At 42.4% G+C, this 14,261-nt stretch overlaps 2 protein-coding genes across 2 annotated transcripts in view; one reads left to right on the forward strand and one right to left on the reverse strand.

Annotated features, from left to right (window-relative positions):
* The window catches only part of LOC125722478 (protein NLRC3-like), a 208,014-nt gene extending 196,930 nt beyond the window's left edge, over positions 1-11,084 (reverse strand). The window contains exons 1-4 of the mRNA XM_048998658.1: positions 10,855-11,084; positions 6,023-6,124; positions 4,138-4,251; positions 2,488-2,601 (exon numbers count right to left, since the gene is read on the reverse strand). The gene's annotated coding sequence lies outside the window, so the exon portion shown is untranslated. The remainder of the gene's footprint in view (positions 1-2,487; positions 2,602-4,137; positions 4,252-6,022; positions 6,125-10,854) is intronic.
* LOC125722522 (NACHT, LRR and PYD domains-containing protein 12-like) overlaps positions 1-14,261 on the forward strand; it is a 165,504-nt gene that overhangs the window by 66,548 nt on the left and 84,695 nt on the right. The gene's annotated exons all lie outside the window — the stretch shown is intronic.

Below are 14,261 nucleotides of genomic sequence, written 5' to 3' on the forward strand. Positions count from 1 at the left end.
AAATAACCCCAAGGTTTGACACGAGACTAATTAATGTTACAAAACATATTGAGTTGCGTATTGCATATTTTTTAATATACGTTTGTATTCTGTATTCATTTGTATACATTCATTTATGCTTATGTAGTTTTATTTAGTGGGACCCTTTTTTTGAGGGACTTCCGTTTTTTTTGGTTACCAGAACATCGTCAAGCTAAGCTAAGCGGAGAACGTGTTTGTCTACGTAACCATCGTGAACCATCAGTAAAGTCTTTCGGCCATCAATCCGAGGGGAATGCTACAGAGGAATATGATGAATTCAAAGATTTAGTATCTACTAAAGGAAACACATAAAAAGCGACCCAAACCAGAAAAGATGGCTGGCAAAAAGTGTCCGACAAATTAAATGTGTAAGTAGTTTTTAGTTATTGTATTTATCACTTGAATGTAGTATTATGGTTCCAGTGTTTCATTATTCTTTTATTGTCATAATTACAGATCAAATAGAAGCACAATCAAGCAGGAAATGGGAAGAAGTTAAAGTGAAGTACAAACACAACATTTCATTCATATATATATATATATATATATATATATATATATGTTTGTATGTATGAGTTTGTGTGTGTGTGTGTGTGTGTGTGTGTGTGTGTGTGTGTGTGTGTGTGTGTGTATGTATGTATGTGTTTGTTGATTTTATGTATATGAATGGCGAGGCCATGACTGAACCCATTTCCATGCACGGACACTGATTAAGTCTGTGAACTAATCCTTGTTTACACAGAACAAACCTGCTCAGAGCAGGTCTGAGGATTTGGATGCACTGCTATGACAACACATCCAGCAAGAGTTTCGAAAAACCGTGCCAAGTGTCCCAGGTGGCTGGCATGTACCAACTACCCCAGGCGGCTGGCGTGTACGAACTACCCCAGGCGGCTGGCGTGTACCAACTACCCCAGGCGGCTGGCGTGTACCAACTACCCCAGGCGGCTGGCGTGTACCAACTACCCCAGGCGGCTGGCGTGTACCAACTACCCCAGGCGGCTGGCGTGTGCCAAGTGCCCTTTGGCCTGACTATAGACCCAGAGAGACATTCATGCTAGTGGGCTGTAACACTGTTACCTCTCAGGGCTCTTTCTCTTACACCCCACAGGGGGGGCATTTCATGGCTTGCACTATAAATGTTACCACTCACAGCTTCTAATGTCCTGAGGCCCCAGGGCACTGGCCCCACTGGCCCGGTCCATAACCCAGCCGAGGCTCCAGGGGGCGCTATCTTGGGGCACCTTCAGCCACCGGCTCATTCCCCCACCGTGAGCTAAGAAGCGCTACTGGGGATCTTTCCTGCCTGCTGCCGTTAGACACCACAATGCCTGCTGTCGATGTGCAGCCCCCACAGCCAGCCTTAACGTCCCATTTTTAATGTGGTAAAAGCTGCTCTCTGTTTTTAATCATATAAATAACATAACACTTTGCTGCTGAACACAAGAGAATTTCCCCTCTTGGATCAACAAATCATCTTATTTTATACTCAGGGGATGAGAACCACTACAGTGTCACATTAATTATGATCTGAATCAGCAAGTATTTAAATGTCACCTTTGGCAAAGAAACCAATAGTCTTTCTCTTTTTTTGTCTGATGATAGTAGTTTATTGTTTAAGCCACAGTTCGATTAAACATGTTAAACTGAAGCCTTCGTCTGAGTATGATCTAATGAATTCATGAGAGTGAAATTATTTGTTATCAAAACAGAAACATCCGTCTCACAAAACGACAATCTATTGCTGAGTCATTCTTTAATGGACATGCAGGGGGAAACAGGCAACGAGTTTTTTCCAGCTTTGTGCTGCGGATTGAAATTTAAAATCCACTTTGTGATTAAATAACTTCCTATTCCAGCTCGCAGAAAGTCAGGTTTTACAGTAATCCTCATTCATTTACCTCAGATGTCCATCCATCCATCCATTTTCCAAACCGCTTATCCTATTGGGTCGCGGGGGGTCCGGAGCCTATCCCGGAAGCAATGGGCACGAGGCAGGGAACAACCCAGGATGGGGGGCCAGCCCATCTCAGGGCACACTCACACACCATTCACTCACACATGCACACCTATGGGCAAGTTTTAGCAAGTCCAATTAGCCTCAGCATGTCTTTGGACTGTGGGGGGAAACCGGAGTACCCGGAGGAAACCCCACGACGACATGGGGAGAACATGCAAACTCCACACACATGTAACCCAGGCGGAGACTCGAACCCGGGTCCCAGAGGTGTGAGGCAACAGTGCTAACCACTGCACCACCATGCTGCCCACCTCAGATGTTATTTATATAGAATACAGACAAAACTTTTGTTTGAATTCTCAAGGTGATGGAATCTGTTAAAGGTAAAAATTGCTACATTCATTATAAATATGTTATTTCCTCATAGCTTGTACAGTATGTGTCTCTGTGCCATTTGACTGAGAGTCTGAATGTCATTAACAGTGTTTGTTTAAATGCACATTTACCTTTGATCTGTAGGAAAAGGTCCCTCTCTGAAGTGGATTGGTTCATGCATTGACCAGTCACTCTTCATGGAAACACAGCTGGGTACAGGGGAGTCTGCTCTCTCCATCAGGACACTGTGGGCAGCAAGAGGAAACAAACCCTCATGGTATAAATATAATTCATACAATGGGGACGACATCACACTGCTGTTTATCCTTCTGCTCTGCCTTCATGTACTTTGATATGCTGTGAAGCTCTTGATGTAAACAGACTTATTTACAGTCGGCTGTTAAGGAAATTGTCTCATCTGAAATTTAGATATTATATGAAACTTTTAGTATGACCGTTAAAAACCTCCACAACTAGAATTGACTGATGTTCCTTTTTACCTGTTTATATATGTTTTTGTTTGTTTGTTTAGTTTAGTTTTTTTATGGGGCCATTTTGTATAGGAGGGATGGTCTGTCACTCGCCTCTAGTATAAAAGAACTGGCTGATTGTGGAAGAAGACGGTGAAGACAGAAGATGGCGAGGTCTTTTTATTAAGCTACACATATTAAAGTGCTGCCCACTGACCAGCCCTAGCTAGGAGCCCAGTTTACTTTTATGTTATGGCCTGACTATAGACCCAGAGAGACATGCATGCTAGTGGGCTGTAACACTGTTACCTCTCAGGGCTCTTTCTCTTACACCCCACAGGGGGGGCATTTCATGGCTTCCACTATAAATGTTGCCACTCACAGCCACTAATGTACTGAGGCCCCAGGGCACCGGCCCCACTGGCCCGGTCCATAACCCAGCCAAGACTCCAGGGGGCGCTATCTTGGAGCACCTTCAGCCACCGGCTCATTCCCTCACCATGAGCTAAGAAGCGCTACTGGGGATCTTTCCTGCCTGCTGACGTTAGACACCACAATGCCTGCTGTCGATGTGCAGACCCCACAGCCAGCCTTAACGTCCCAATTTTGACCATTTAAATTTTTTTATCTATATTTATTTACTGAACTATATGGTATTTTCAGGATATTTTCTTTGTGTTCTGTGTACTTTTTGAACTTGTTATCCTACAGAAATTTCATTCACTTCTAAAAATGTTTACTTATTTTTGCACTGAATCAGCAAAATTTAATTGTCACCTTTGGCAAAGATACCAATAGTTTTTCTCTTTTTTTTGATGATCCTGCCTCATTATCAAGCCACATTGTTCCATTAAACACGTTAAGCTAAAGCCTTAGTCTGAGCATAATCTAATGGATTCATGAGTGAAATTATTTATTAACACAGAAGCATCTGTCTCGCATGCTGACAATCTATTGTCGAGTCTTTCTTTAATGGACATGCAGGGGGGGGGGGGGGGGAACAGGCAAACCAGGTTTTTCCAGCTCTGTGCTGAGGACTGAAATTTAAAATCCACTTTGTGATTAAATAACTTCCTATTCCAGCTCACAGGAAGCCAGGTGTTACAGTAATCCTCATCCATTTATCTCAGATGTTATTTATATATAATACAGACAAAACTTTTAAATTCTCAAGGTGATGGAATCTGTTAAATGTAAAAATTGGTGCATTCATTATAAATATGTTATTTCCTCATAGCTTGTATGTGTCTCTGTGCCATTTGACTGAGAGTCTGATTGTCATTAACAGTGTTTGTTTAAATGCACATTTACCTTTGATCTGTAGGAAAAGGTCCCTCTTTGAAGTTGACTCCCTTTTCCATTGACCTGTCACTCTTCAGGGAAACACAGCTGGGTACAGGGGAGTCTGCTCTCTTCATCAGGACACTGTGGGCAGCGAGAGGAAACAAACCCTCATGGTATAAATATAATTCATACAATGGGGACGACATCACACTGCTGTTTAGCCTTCTGCTCTGCCTTCATGTACTTTGATATGTTGTGAAGCTCTTGATGTAAACAGACTTATTTACAGTCAGCTTTTAAGGAAATTGTCTCATCTAAAATTTAGATATTATATGAAACTTTTAGCATCACTGTTAAAAACCTCCACAACTAGACTTGATTGATGTTCCTTTTTACCTGTTTATATATGTTTTTGTTTGTTTGTTTAGTTTTGTTATGTGGTGTATTAGAATGAATTCACGGACGATTACGTCACCCACATATATGGAATTAATCCTTTTACTGTAATATTCTGGGAGATCGTAATTGTGGATTAATTCTGATCGTGTGGAGACTGATCGTCCTGAAGATCAATCGTCCATGATTCACCCAGAATGTCATTGAACATGTTATTCTTTGCCGATCCCCCGCAAACCCTGTCCTGCCATAAAGAACTTCGGCTCATAAAAGAAACCAGGATGCTTATCTGAGCCATTAGATCGGCATACAGAATGCTTATCTTGGTTTCGGGAGACAGAGGGGGGTCGTTATCTAGCACCCTATGTTGTCGGTAGGGGGGACGGGGAGGCGTTGCGCAGACACCCGGCACCAGGACGCCTATTGTATTTTATTATCACAAGCAGCAACACTCGGACAAAAGGGGGAATTGGATAACACCTTGCCCTGGGGGGAAGGGGTGAGCCTGGCCAGCTCGCCCCCTGCCCACAGGCAGCACCCAATTTAGTATAAAGGACGGGGAAAACTCAGTACTGACCGGAGCTCAGCCGTGGGATAGAGCGCGCATCGCCCGGCATTTCTCGGAACTTACTTGTTGGTCTCCTGCCAGGCTCCCCAGTCCGTGTGTGAAGGTGGGTGATGATGGCACGCCCGAGTGTAAATAGTTTAGCAGCTGCTTGTGCGTCCGATTGATTAAGGGGGATTAATTATCACCGCTTGTGATAATAATTCACCTTACTTATTTTTATTGTTGCTTCCTATATATATATATATATATATATATATATATATATATATATATATATATATATATATATATACGTATGATTCATGCTATTCCATATCTGTTGTGGTACAAGGTTATTTGCATTGATACAATTGATATATTGATATTGATTTTAATGCGAGGTTATCTTGTATTACTTGTATTAAAGCGTTTTTGAGTGAACCAAAGCGTGCCTGTTTGTTCCTTCGAGAGCCCTATATCCCTCTCTCATCAATTTTAAGACATGTGGCCATTTTGTATAGGAGGGATGGTCTGTTACTCGCCTCTAGTATAAAAGAACTGGCTGATTGTGGAAGAAGACGGTGAAGACAGAAGATGGCGAGGTCTTTTTATGAAGCTACACATATTAAAGTGCTGCCCACTGACCAGCCCTAGCTAGGAGCCCAGTTTACTTTTATGTTATGGCCTGACTATAGACCCAGAGAGACATGCATGCTAGTGGGCTGTAACACTGTTACCTCTCAGGGCTCTTTCTCTTACACCCCACAGGGGGGGCATTTCATGGCTTGAACTATAAATGTTGTGACTCACAGCTTCTAATGTCCTGAGGCCCCAGGGCACTGGCCCCACTGGCCCCACTGGCCCGGTCCATAACCCAGCCGAGGCTCCGGGGGGCGCTTCAGCCACCGGCTCATTCCCCCACCGTGAGCTAAGAAGCGCTACTGGTTACACTGTGACTCAGACTGTTACCTCTCAGGGCTCTTTCTGTTACACCCCACAGGGGGGCGCATTTCAGAAGCAGATCCATCCATTTCTATGCTGATCCAGACCAGATGATTCCTGCTGGGGCCTCTGTGAACATGAAGGGTAAGTAGATACATAGATAAATACACAATATCGAGTACTCAGCATTTTTACATCAAACTGATGAACTGGACTCATGTAACTATAATTACACATAGTAAACAGGTTTAGTGCAAAATTTCAATGCCACATTTTTTTATAAATATATGTATAAACATCCTCTCCTGGAGCCGACACCTTATCGTGGTGGAGGGGTTTGCGTGTTCCAGTGATCCCAGGAGCTAAGCTGCCCGGGGCTTTATGCCCCTGGTAGGGTCACCCAAGGCAAACAGGTCCTGGGTGAGGAACCAGACGAACTGCGGCTCATTAGACCCCTTATGATGAGTAAAAACATGGATTCACGTTCTCCTTCCCCTGGACGCGGGTCACTAGACTTTTATGGATGGAATTTCTAGGCACAGCCAGGGCGTTGAGGGTGTCCGGTTTGGTGGCCTCAGAATTGGGTCTCTGCTTTTTGCAGATGATGTGGTTCTGTTGGCCTCATCGGACCGTGACCTTCGGCTCTCACTGGAGCAGTTCGCAGCCAAGTGTGAGGCGGCTGAGATGAGAATCAGCACCTCCAAATCCGAGACCATGGTCCTCAGCCGGAAAAGGGTGGAGTGCTCTCTCCGGATCAGGAAGGGGGTCTTTCCCCAAGTGGAGGAGTTTAAGTATCTCAAGGTCTTGTTCACGAGTGAGGGAAGGATGGAGCGGGTGATCGACAGGCGGATCGGTGACTGCAGTGGGTGCATGTATACAGCAGTGATATTCCAGCAGACCAGGGGAGGGCAGATGTACTTAAGCAAAGTCCATCTACACAGTACAGTACAAAAACCACGACCTCCATCACACCTATCACCCCCCTACCCTCCCCCCCCGGAACTCAGAATACACGAAGCGGATGTGAGCCGGCTGTTCCAGAAACAGAAATCCAAGAAGCCCCCAGACCAGACGGTGTCTCCCCCTCCTGCCTCAGAGCCTGTGCTGATCAGCTGGCTCCCATCTTCACCCGCATCTTCAATAGATCCCTGGAGCTGTGTGAAGTTCCCTCCTGCTTCAAACGCTCCACCATTATCCTGGTCCCCAAGAAACCCACCATCACAGGACTGAATGACTACAGACCTGTCGCCTTGACGTTTGTGGTCATGAGATCCTCTAAACAACTGGTTTTAGCCCATCTGAAGGACATTACAGGACACCAGCTGGACCCCCTGCAGTTTGTCTACCGGGCCAACAGGTTGGTGGATGATGCAGTGAATATGGGGCTGCATTATATCCTGCAACATCTCGACCGTCCAGGAACTTATGCCAGGATCCTGTTTGTGGACTTTAGTTCGGCTTTCAACACCATTGTGCCTAATCTCCTCTCCTCCAAACTCTCCCAGCTCAATGTGTCACCAGCTACCTGCCAGTGGATCACCAGCTTCCTGACAGAGAGGAAGCAGCAAGTAAGGCTGGGGGGTCACTTCTGAAACACGGTCCCTCAGTATCGGTGCCCCAGAAGGATGTGTCCTCTCCCCACTGCGCTTCTCCCTCTACACCAATGACTGCACCTCCAGGAACTCAGCTGTAAAACTCCTGAAGTTTGCAGACGACACCATCATTGGACTCATTCAGGATGGTGATGAGTCTGCATACTGGCAGGAAGTGGAGCGGCTGGTACTCTGGTGCAGTCAGTACAACCTGGAGCTGAACACGCACAATACTGTAGAGATGACAGTGGACTTCAGGAGACGTCCGTCATCACTGCCCCCCCTCACCATATCAGACAGCCCAGTGTCTACTGTGGAGTTCTTCAAGTTCCTGGGTACCACCATCTCCCAGGACCTGAAGTGGGAGACCAACATCTCCTCCATCCTCAAAAAGGCCCAGCAGAGGATGTACTTCCTGAGACAACTGAGGAAGTACAGTCTTCCACAGGAGCTGCTGATCCAGTTCTACACTGCAGTCACTGAGTCTGTCCTCTGCTCCTCCATCACAGTGTGGTATGGAGCCACCAAACAGGACAGGAAGAGACTGCAGCGGACCGTACAGACAGCAGAAAGATCATCGGTGCCCCCCTGCCCTCCATCACAGTCTGGTATGGAGCAGCCACCAAACAGGACAGGAAGAGACTGCAGCGGACCGTACAGACAGCAGAAAGATCATCGGTGCCCCCCTGCCCTCCATCACAGTCTGGTATGGAGCAGCCACCAAACAGGACAGGAAGAGACTGCAGTGGACCGTACGGACAGCAGAAAGATCATCGGTGCCCCCTGCCCTCCATTCAGGATCTGTCTCTCTCACGATCCAGGAAAAGGGCAGGAGAATCATCACAGATCCCACACACCCTGGACACAGACTTTCTGAGCTGCTGCCCTCTGGCAGACGATATAGAAGCCTGCAGACCAGGACACCCGACACAGGAACAGCTTCTCTCCCCTCGCCATCTCCCTCCTAAACAGCTGATCTGTCACACTGCTAAACACCTACAGCACTGCAACTGCACTGTATGTACAGTCTGTGGGATATATTTCTGTAATCTTTGTATTTTCTGTATATAAGATTTACATTGTTTACTATATCTTATTGTTTATTTACACACTTTATGTGTGTATGTATGTGTGTGTATATATATATATATATATATATATGTATATATATATATATATATATATATATATATATATATATATGTATGTATGTAGATATGTACACATGTGTATATATATATATATATATATATATATATATATATATATATATATATATATCCATAAATATATTTATATTTATAAATAGTATAAACATATTATACATACAAATAACAGTTTTATAATTTTTTTTTACAATTAGCTTTATATTTATAAATATAAATCCATACTACATATTCAAATTGTAGATTGTTATTGTTTTTACACTGTTGTGCTTGAGACCATCAACCGGAATCTAATTCCTTGTATGTATTCGCTCACATACTTGGCCAATAAACGCTGATTTCCAAGGGACCTAAAAGTAGTGACAAGTTTGGGGATAGAATTTAATGCTTTATTTCCAGTAGGTTGTGCATGTTTGTAACATTGTAAAGTGTTTTTATAAAAATTGTATCATAACTTGAAAACCACGTCAAACACTGTACAGCAGGGGTCTCCATCTCTGGTCCTGCAGAGCTACTGTCCAGTAAGTGTTTCTATCCTACCTGCTATTTACCTGAGAACAGGTGTGACTCATCAGAAGCCAAGAAGTCACGTGATCTCGTACAGGACGACCGCTCAGCTCCCAACTATTTCATTTCTCCACCATTTAACCTCCAAATCGCTATTACAACAGTTCAGTATATATACTTAAACCATGTCTGAGTCACAAAGATTTTCCCATTTTTTCCTCACCTCACACTCACAAGAAAAACACTGACAAGAAAAAAAAATCGGCTCGACAAGTATCCGCTAGTCACTAAGGCGATGACTCCCATTCTAACGCGGACGGTGCCGATTCTGTGCTGGACCGAATTTTGGCTCGTATCGATGGTATTGAAAAATCCCTAGACGCCTTTGACGATATAAAATCATCAATCTCCTCCACAGAGATCTCTTTCTAGCTTATTACTGTTAATGATTTGTTGTGATTGTTCGGCTCCACTACTTACGGTTTGGCGGAGTGCCCCCAACCCCCGCCCCCAGTGGACATACATATGGGGTGATTGGTGTACGGATTGATTCTGATCGTGTATGGACTAATCATCCCGAGATTCAAATACGCTGTCCATGATTCACCCATAATATTATTGTACCATGGTTGAACTGCACAAACATGTTTTCATTGGTCACTTATATAACTTGTTTTTCAAGAATAACTTCTAACAGAAAGAGCTGGAACACCTGTCTTGTCTTGTCTTTCTCTGGGGAAATTGACGCTTACCTTGCTTCTCCCAGGGGAAAAGAGGAAACGTTGCCTAAAATGCTTCGTTACCACAAGCGCAAACCCGCCGTCTGTGTAAAAGTGAAGTCTGTGTCTTTAAAATCACACGGTGTGTTTATTTTCCGGTGAAATGTGTGACCCCCCCTCCGTATTTACCCCGGTAGGTGTAAGCGATGTGTGATTCATTCCTGCTCGATGGCTCTGCTGCCATCTTACACTTACACTTACACTTATACACACACACAACACAATTAATCATATATATATAGCGCCTTTCACAACAGAGTCGTTTACAGTATTAATTGTGTTGTGTGTGTGTGTGTGTGTGTGTTATTCAGCTGCGCTGTGGGCTGTGTTTGACTTATTGTTTACCGATTATTAAAATCAGACTTGCGAACTATTTGCTTTATACAGTTTAAATACGACTGCAAAGTATAACTACAGTTAATCAGCACATTTCAGATTGGAGAACACAGAACAGATCCGTGGTAAAACCTGTAATTTTAAACCATTTAATAAAATGTTAATCCTTGAGTTTAACCCGGATGTTTCGGCACACTAGCATTAATCCCCAACACTTAAAAAAGAAAAACTTAATATAGCAAAATATTACAGCCTTAGTATTACAGCACAGTATATTAGGCGAACTCATGCCTGAGTGTAAGTAATTAAATATTATTGATGTTAATTCGAAAACTCTTCTGATACACGTACAGTAACCTACTGTGCTGTGCGGACGTATATTTAATGTTTAATTATACTGAAAATTTTAAATCCCGCAATATATGTAGGCTGTGTTAAACATATCAATTTTATTATTATTATTATTAATATAATCTTACCTTGAAACATAGAATACCTTTACATTATTCCAGAATCTTAATAAAATGGCGACTCTGCCTTTAAAATCCCGACACTTAATTTCACTTTCGTTTACAGGCAGGAGATGATCAGCTCCGTTTCATGCAAAAAATGGACACGGACTCAGCGGCACATCGTAGGATTTTTGGGGGAAATTATCTATGTGACTTAATAATTAGTAACAATAACCGCAATTCGGTTATAACACACACATTCTGCATGATCGTGCATGTAAAACGCGGTAATGCAATAACACTTAAATCATTAACAGTGGCGATGTGAGAAATTTAGAAATGGGGGGATCAAAGCTATTGGGGGAGGGGGGCGTCAAAGACAAAACTGTGTAATTTTATAATTTCATCAAAATATATTAACTAGTGCAGCAAAGTAAAGGTCAATCTAAACACTTGAATCACACTTTTTTATTTCCAATGCTGAACAAGTACAGGTAATATATTTTACAGACAGAACATTAAACAAAACAAGAGTAAAAAGATATTCAGACAGATCTGTAGTGTCAGTGTGTCCATGCACTTTGTGAGCCTGTCAGCGTGTGTCATCCCCTCCTGTCCCCCGTGGCCTGCAGTATGGTGTGGCTGTGACCAGGTATGACAGGAGAGGCTACCGCCCACGCCAACACCAGCTCTTGTTTGGCCCTGGAGCCACACTGATCCGGCCACATCCAGACAGCAGAGCTCAGCAGTGAGGGGCGGGGCCACACAGGCCAGGCTGATGGGTTTGTCTCCATCGGCATCTCCGTCAGCTCCCTAAGCGATGGCAGTTTTGTTCTGCATTTGCCCTATGAGGAAAAGAAGAAGGTAAGAATCGGCCTCAGACCTGATCATGTGACACATTCTGATCGTGTGACCATGTAGTTATGTGTCTTCACTCCAGTCTCTGCCCCAACTGTCGGCAGGTGTGAGGCAACAGTGCTAACCACTGCACCACCATGCCGCCCGTATGTCAGGATTCTTTTTTCAAGTAATGTAAATATCAGTTGCTAAACTTGTCATGTATGTTTTGCTACGAAGTTTGCATCATGATTAACAGTTAAAATTACAGTTTGAACGCCAATGATCTTGAATGCAAAAAATGAATATGCTGCCTCATGACAACACATGTAATGCACTGTACCTACACAGATTATGAAACAGACCTTGCTGATGTCAAGTGGGCATGAAATGGGATATAATGTAGGAACTTAACTTAATGTTCTAGTTGTAATTATTCATTTCATCATTAAAGTTTTCCTATAGATATCATCTGAGATTCAATAGGCAAATTATTTTGTGAAGGCATAGAAACTTTAATAAGAAATGCAATTCGGGACTTCCGGTATGGCCGCAAGCTAGACGGTCACGTTCGAGCCTGCTCTCTACAACCTAAACCCTTGCCTAAACCCTTCCATTGATTATACATAGGGATCAAAATGGCTTTGTGTCAGGTCGGCAAGGTCTATACAATGTTAGGAGGGTTCTTAATGTTATTCAAGCATTAGATAACACTAAGGATACGGCCCTCCTATCCCTGGATGCTGAAAAAGCGTTTGATAGGATAGAATGGGCCTATCTTTTTGACGTGTTAAAACGATTTGGATTGGGACCAAAATTTCGAAAGTGGATACAACTATTATATTTACACCCAACTGCAGAGATTCTAACAAATAAGAACGTGTCTAAACCAATTTTAGTTAAACGTGGTTGTCGACAGGGATGTCCGTTATCCCCGTTGCTCTTTACTTTAGCAATGGAGCCCTTGGCTATAGCTGTACGGTCACATTCACACATAACCGGAATCATGGTTGGTCAGGTAGAACACAAGTTGTCGCTATATGCAGATGATATCATTTTATTCCTTTCACAACTAAATTCATCAATCCCAGCTTTGTTAAAACTAATTGATGGGTTTGGTCATATTTCAGGATATGTAATTAACAGATTAAAATCATCAATCTTATTGCTAGATAAAGGAGAAAATCCACCAGTAGCCGTTTCACAATTCAAATCAGTTTCTAAATTTACTTACTTAGGAATACTTATCCTTCCAAATTTAGATTTAATTGTTCAACATAATTACGAATCGATAAATAACAAAATTAAAGATAGTGTCAATAGATGGAGTCTTCTCCCCATGTCCCTTATAGGTCGAATTAATATTTACAAAATGAATATACTTCCAAAATTGTTGTATGTTTTTCAGAATATTCCCTTGCCACCCCCTGCTGATTGGTTTAAAGCATTTAAGAAACTGCTTCTTGATTTTATATGGTCAAACAAACGTGCTAAAATAAGACTGTCACTACTCCATTTACCCTACGATGAAGGAGGCTTGATGTGCCCAAACATAGAATGGTACTATTGGGCAGCTCAGCTCAGATCTATAGGGTGCTATTTTTGTAAAAAGGACCCTCCCCAGTGGACAGAAATGGAAAGTGACATCTTGAGCCCTCCATTACCTTTGTACCTTCTTTCTGATACAGAAGTTAATTTGATGAAGAAAACTAAAAACCCAATAGTTAAAAACATGGTTAAAGTGTGGTATAATGTTAAAAGGCACATTAAAGAACCAGTTATTTTATCACGGCTAACCCCAATTTGGGGAAATCAGAACTTCCCCCCGGGGAGAGCCGATGCAGTGTTTAAACAATGGGCTTTAAATGGATTGGAGAAAATTCAAGATCTATATCCCACTGGCTCTGATAACATGATGTCATTTGACATGCTTAGACACAAATATAACATTCAAAGAAAATATTTTTTCAAGTATCTCCAACTTAGAAGTTATATAGGAACAAAACAAAAAAACCTATTGAAACCACCCAAATCTAAATTAGAAGAAATGATAAGTGAAAGTAGCCTTAAAAGAGGAGCAATCTCACAATTTTATAAATTATTGTTATCACACTCCCCAGATAATTCAACCTTGAAATTAGAAGCTTGGAAGAAAGATCTGAAAATAAATTTGTCACTAGATGAGTGGCAAGTGGTTTGCCGTAAGGCATATAAGCAAACTATAAACTCTCGGTTGAGATTGTTACAGTACAAGTGGCTTATGCGTGTTTATGTCACCCCTGTTAGACTAAACCAATACAATCCGAATATCCCAGACATATGTACAAAGTGTGGGGACGAAAAGGGTACACTGTTTCACTGTGTTTGGGAATGTAGAGAAATTAAAACATTTTGGGGTGAAATAAAGGAAACGGTGAAGTCTATTATTTCTAAAGACCTTCCTTTGGAACCTTCCTTTATAATTTTAGGTTTATACCCCAAGCACACAGTATATGCAAAAAATGAGAAGTTGTTTATTGATATTTGCTTATTACAAGCTAAAATGTTGATTGCACTGCATTGGAAATGTAAAAAACGACCAAGTATTGGACAATGGG

This window comes from Brienomyrus brachyistius, unplaced genomic scaffold, assembly GCF_023856365.1.
Source record: "Brienomyrus brachyistius isolate T26 unplaced genomic scaffold, BBRACH_0.4 scaffold39, whole genome shotgun sequence".
In the NCBI taxonomy this organism is placed as follows: Eukaryota; Metazoa; Chordata; class Actinopteri; order Osteoglossiformes; family Mormyridae; genus Brienomyrus; species Brienomyrus brachyistius.